Below are 6,000 nucleotides of genomic sequence, written 5' to 3' on the forward strand. Positions count from 1 at the left end.
CCATGGCTACCTCGTGGAACCTTCCCTCCACCTTAGTGAAGATAGCCACTTCCCACCCAGCTTTCTGCTAAATTAGGGAAGCTCACGGAGCCCGGCTGGGTACGAGCTGCAGGTCCAATCCACTTTCTCCATTTTTCATTCTGAATGAAATTAAGTTTCCCAGGATCGGAAAAGAACACTTTCCTAAGTAGAAAATGCATCAAGCGAATCCCCAAGGGGGACACATTTTGACAGTTTCCGTAAACTTCATTCAGGCAACACAGAGAGGCGCCCTCTCCCCTGGCTTCCCCTGCCCTCGTGGTAGATTCTCGATTCACCTTCTGCTTGAATGTGCAGAAAGGAGCCTGCTTGTGTCATCCCTTTGCCTGGATTCCAAGTTCTTCTCCGCTAACCCTTTCAAAGCTTCTGGGGTCAGTAATAGCCTGCAAGGCATTTGGTCAGCATTATCAGGCACTTCTGCAACCACTGAGCTACTGTAACTCTCCTGCGTCCCCCACCCCTACCCCCACCCTATCCCCTGCACTCTCTCTCCAGATATATTTGTCTCAGCAAAGTCTGTGGGTCAGCTCAATGATGATCAAATTAATGGGCCGAGCCTGTGTTGACACGTCTGTTTGCAGCCTGGCAGCGTGTTTATCTCCCTGGTGACGGCCCCCTTCATTAGGGTCTCTGAGTACCCAAAGCCATAGTGCCTGGCGCACAGAGAGCCTGCCCAAGTGCATAGATTTACTTAAAAGCACAATCAGCCTCAAGGCCGTGTATTGATTTTAACACCTTTTGATGCATGAAAAGCCCTTGAGGAAGGCAGTTGAGTGTCCACACAGTTGGGCACAAATTCCAGCCGGATCTACCAATTTCACTACTGAATGGGTTCTTAAGCTGAGCTAGGCACCCCAGTCATTCCAGAAGAGTGCTGACAAAGTATCCAGAGGCCCGCGAGACCAGCCTAAGACACCACTCACCAGCTCTCACTGGTTCCCAGGACTACCGGGTGACTCCCAGGGTACTGGGACTCCACGCTCTGCCCTCCTCCCTGCAAGGTTTTTATTGGACAAAGAGGCTTGAGCTTGAGTCGAAGTTCCTGCAGCTTCAGTGATGGTCTGTGCGAGGGTTGGACTCACATCTGTCTCTGAAGGTCTGGGGAAATCCAGTGTGGGCACCTGCCCACAGAGGGGACATGTGTGTCATGGAAACTGGAGCACTTCATCTCCAGCGTGGTCCTCACTCTGGCTCCTGTGCACACTCCCTGGGATGCAGGCCTCCTCTCCAGAACCATGGGGGATTCTTCCCAGAGTGCTCTGAGTAAAATATTAGGGAGAACAAAGCTGTGTCCCAGCCTACATGGGAGACCTGTTCCCAATGCAGCCCACCTAGCTTCTGTACAACCCCTGATGTGGGACCAGATGACAATGGACTCTGCTTTTCCCTGCTGGCTCTCCTGAGAAAAAAAATGGATACATGTTTCACCATCTGATCCCAGCCTCCACCACGTTCCTGAAAACTTTCACACAGTTCTGCCCAAAATGTAGTAGCTCTCCAAGTGAATGCCCACCTGAGCCTGGTTGTCCCCTGCCGAGGTAGCCCTGATGGCGGCTCCTTCCACAGGGTCTCTGCTGCTCAGAGCAGTGTATCCCCCCGAAGTGGGCACCGAGTTGCCTTGTGTGGCATCTGGAGCAAGTGTGATGTCCCCTGAGAGTAAAGTATCATGTTCTTCATATAAGTGTCATGATCATGCAGTCTCTGTGACCTTCTTCTCCGTGTCATCACATAGGTACCTGTACTAGAACCATCATGTTTTCCTATGTATGTAACAATGGCTTCCTTAGGGTCCGGGCACAGTTCTAGAGGTTGCTTCAGTCTTTTCATATGAACCTGGTGATGGTGCTCCTTCCTCTGGACTGTCCACTACCACCCTCCACACACAGACACACACACACAGTCACACTACTCTCACACGTGCACACCCATGCATGCGGGCACACATACACAGTCTCACACATGCATACACATGAATGTGGGCACACACACTCACACATGTTCTCTCTCTCTCTCTCTCTCTCTCTCTCACACACACACACACACACACACACACATGCACACGCACACACACACAGACACACACACACACAGAACCAGCATTCTACATCACTGATGTCTGGGGATGCAGAGACTCTGAGGTTAACCCTGCATGATACCAGCCTATTTTCCTAACTTCCCAATGGTGACTGCCCAGCATTCCCTTTCCTGAGAGAGTGTCCTCTGCTGGAGAAGACTGGCAGAGCCAGGGTCAGCCCTGCATTCCCAGCCTGACAGAAAAAACTCTCCATGGCATCTGCACCTTGTTGGTAACAGAGAGTGAGCCGGACAATGGCGTGGTGAATCTGCAATTACTGATTATGGGCTAGCAGGACAGACCAGGGTAGTAGGGGAAATCTGACTGGAACTGGTACAAATAAATCATTAGGACTGGAGAGCAGATGACCTCCTACACTTGGTCACTTGTCACCCACTAACTTCAGTGACAAAAAGGTTCTTGCCACCCACAGGAATCACGGCATCAACTTAGAGGTCCTAGGACACAGTGAGTGGGGAAGGTTGAGAGGTTATGGGATGTACAGCTACATGCTGCAGAGCTCTGGTAGCAGAGCTCTACTGAGTACCCACTAGGTGCTAGGACTCTTGTCTTCACATGCTGAGTACCCGCTAGGGTGTCAGTGTCTTCACATGCTGCATACCCACTAGGTGCTAGAACTCTTCTCCTTGCATGCCCAACCTGTAGAAGGAGAGGCACCAGCCTTGCCTGTCCGAGTCCATCTGCTCCTCCTGCTGCCCCCCCCCCCCGTCTCATCTCCCCTGCATTAAACCTTTTTCTTATCCCGACGCTAAGTTCAGCAAGCCGGCATGGTAGACACAGTTCTACCACTCACTGCCTGAACCTCGGCCAGAGACTGTCAACACTGCTTCCCCTTCCTGGGACCCAGCAAGGGAACAGATGCTGACCCTGCACCTGTAGGACATGTGACTGTTGGCCTCTCCATCCTGGCTTCCATTTCCTCCTCTATCACTAAGGTCCAGGGGCCACCGGGTCCTGTTCTGTCATCACCTGCCCCAGCCACTCGAGCTGAGCAGGCGCTGAGCCGGTCATGGCAAGCGGCCACAGCCTGCAGGTCTGGTGAAGCAAGAGCGCTGAGTCAGCAGCTCTGTCCGGAGGTCTGCTGGAGTCCACACGCCAGGCCAGTGACACCAGGCAGGGCTGCAGGCGGCAGAGCTCCAGGTGGAACTCAGTAAACAGCAAAGGCCAGTGGCAGGCGAGCTAGATGCTACCTATCTGTTCTCTAGCGCCACCTCCTGGGCAGGCTGCAGACTCCAGCTGGGCTGGGCACCTGCATGAAGCAGCCATCAGAAGGTTCTAGCTTCAAATTCACCTTCTAGGGGTAGGTGGCCCTTGGTGGACTGCTGAGCCATCCCATCACACAGGGCAAGGCTAGAAGCTTGGCATCAGGGTCCAAAGCTTCTCTTTCTTGTGGCGTTGTTTCTGGAGTGAGTGAGAGAGAGAGAGAGAGAGAGAGAGAGAGAGAGAGAGAGAGAGACGGGTTGGGGGAGACAGAGAAAGAGAGACAGACATACAAAGACAGACACATAGACACAGAGACAGATACAGAGACAGAGAGTGACAGATTCAGAGAGGCAGAGACAAAGAGACAGACGCAGAGATAGATAGAGAGACAGAGAGACAGACAGAGACAAAGAGACAGACAGACACAGAGATAGAGACAGAGAGCTATAGAGACAGAGACAAAGAGAGACAGAAGAGAGAAAAAGAGACAGAAACAGAGACAGAGAGACAGAGGGAGAGAGGGGGAGTGGAAAGGGAAAGGAAGAGAGAGAGAGAGAGAGAGAGAGAGAGAGAGAGAGAGAGAACAGCCCTGCGGGTCCAGGGCTGCCTGCATGTGTCACGGCACACATGCAAAGGTCAGAGGTTAGCCTTGGGTGTTATTCCCCTTCTCCGTGTTGAGAAAGGCTCTCTGTTGTTCAGTCATTGTCTGTATCAGATCAGCTGGCCCACGAGCTCCCAGAGAGTCTCTTATCTTGGCCTGCCATCTTGGTATAGTCGCGCTGGGGTCTTCAGGGTGTTGTGTGACTTTTCTATTCACCCCCAACAGAAACTAAGGACATGCCTTTAAAAAAATGATTTCACCCTCCAGGCTGTGTGGACTCACTATTGGGGTCACTTACAGGAGCATAGGGGACTCAAAGATAGCTGCAGTCACCAAGAAGGCCAACCCAGGAGGCTGCACCCTTGAAGCTTCCTGCACTATTTGCAGTCAGCTCCACGGAAGAGTTCTCTCTCACGGGCAGCTGTTACCGATTCTGTGCGCTAGAGGGCGCTCAGGAGCCTAGAACGTTTCTGCATTGCCCCCCCCCCCCCCTTTTTTTTAAAGAGTTTTATTTCTGAGGGCTTTGTGCAAGACATTGCTTCCGTATTACCTCTCCCTCTCCCTCTTTCTCTCCAACTCTTCCCATGTCCCCTCCCAGATTAGTAATCTCTTCTTTAATTATTTTTGCTATATGTATAAACACATAAGCACAACACATACATACAAATACACATATAAAACCTGTAGTGGGTAATAATTAATAATGAGTTCAGTTCCGCCAGGCCTCTGCACCACCCCTTCCAAGTATCCGGTCAAGCATGACTCTTAAACTTGAATAACCAAATATCTTTATGTATATAAAACTCCCAATTACATAAAGCCAATTTACAATGATGAACTCTTATCCCAATTTTCTAATCTCTCTAAAACACCAGAAATACATCTGAAGCCATCTGGATATCCGCGCCTCCTTCTCTGCCCTGCTCATCCCGTCCACTGAGCCCTTTCCCTCTCTCTCTCCCTGCCCCTCACTTCCCTTAGCTCCTCCTCCTCCTCCTCTCTCCCCTCTAATCACTGGCCTCTCACTGCCTCAAGGTGAATGGAGAGGAAATATCTTGCAACAAAATCCCCTGGGTCCATTTCGCTTTGCTCATATGTTTATGTGCCCAGGGCTTACCATATGAGATTGGACAACCTGTGTGGAGCTCCAACCATGGAGGAGGCTGATTCTCCCTCTCTCTACCGATTGACCACACATAGCTCTTCATCTAGAAGTGAGGCCACATGGAGTTTCCCTGTCCACACTGACATGTCTGCTGGTGGTGACATTGTGCCAGGCTTGTTCACTGAGAATTCATGGGTCCAGTTTCCCTGACACGGACACACAGCAGATTCCTGGTCTTCTGGTCCTTACAATCTTGACACCTCTTCTGTACTACGGGCATATCAACTGGGGGTGAGCAGCCCACAGCCTTAGTTCCTAGGTCCCGTCTGCTTCACGCTCCCTCCAAGAGTTAGCTCTGTGCCAGGGCTTTGAAAAAATGTTTTGGTTTAGAGCGAATATATCAAATCTTAAACACATCAGAGCCTAGGGATCTCATCAGATTTGGGGGAGCACATCAAGGCCTGGGAACATGTCAGATCTTGGGGATCACACTGAGTCTTGGGATACAAATGTAAGGGTCTTGTTGCTCTAAGACTAGAGCAGAAAGGCCCCGGCTGCAACTGATTCAGTTCCTAGTTTTTCTACAATGGTTCCCATTCCGTGTGGTCACGTCATCACCCCCATAGAAGCTTAGGGTTCTGTGTATAGCCCCAGATTAAGCTCTAGTCCTTGGGGTTCCTCCTCATCTGTATCACAGCCCTGGCAGGCTATGTGCCCTGATTTGAAATTGAGAGTGCTGTCCCCCATACCTGCCTAGGAAGCTCAGGTCCCTCAGGGGTGTGCTCCAACAACAATGCTGAACAATGCTGCGTTCTCTTCCCTCATGAGCACCCAGTCCACAGTGGCCATCCAATGGCACCATCCAGTGACACCAAGAATCTGTGGCTTTGTGACTGGCATATGGCATGTCCTGAGTCTGTGACATCCATAGACAGCTCTTTTCCAAGATGCCAGCAC

Source organism: Apodemus sylvaticus, chromosome 10, assembly GCF_947179515.1.
Source record: "Apodemus sylvaticus chromosome 10, mApoSyl1.1, whole genome shotgun sequence".
NCBI lineage: Eukaryota > Metazoa > Chordata > Mammalia > Rodentia > Muridae > Apodemus > Apodemus sylvaticus.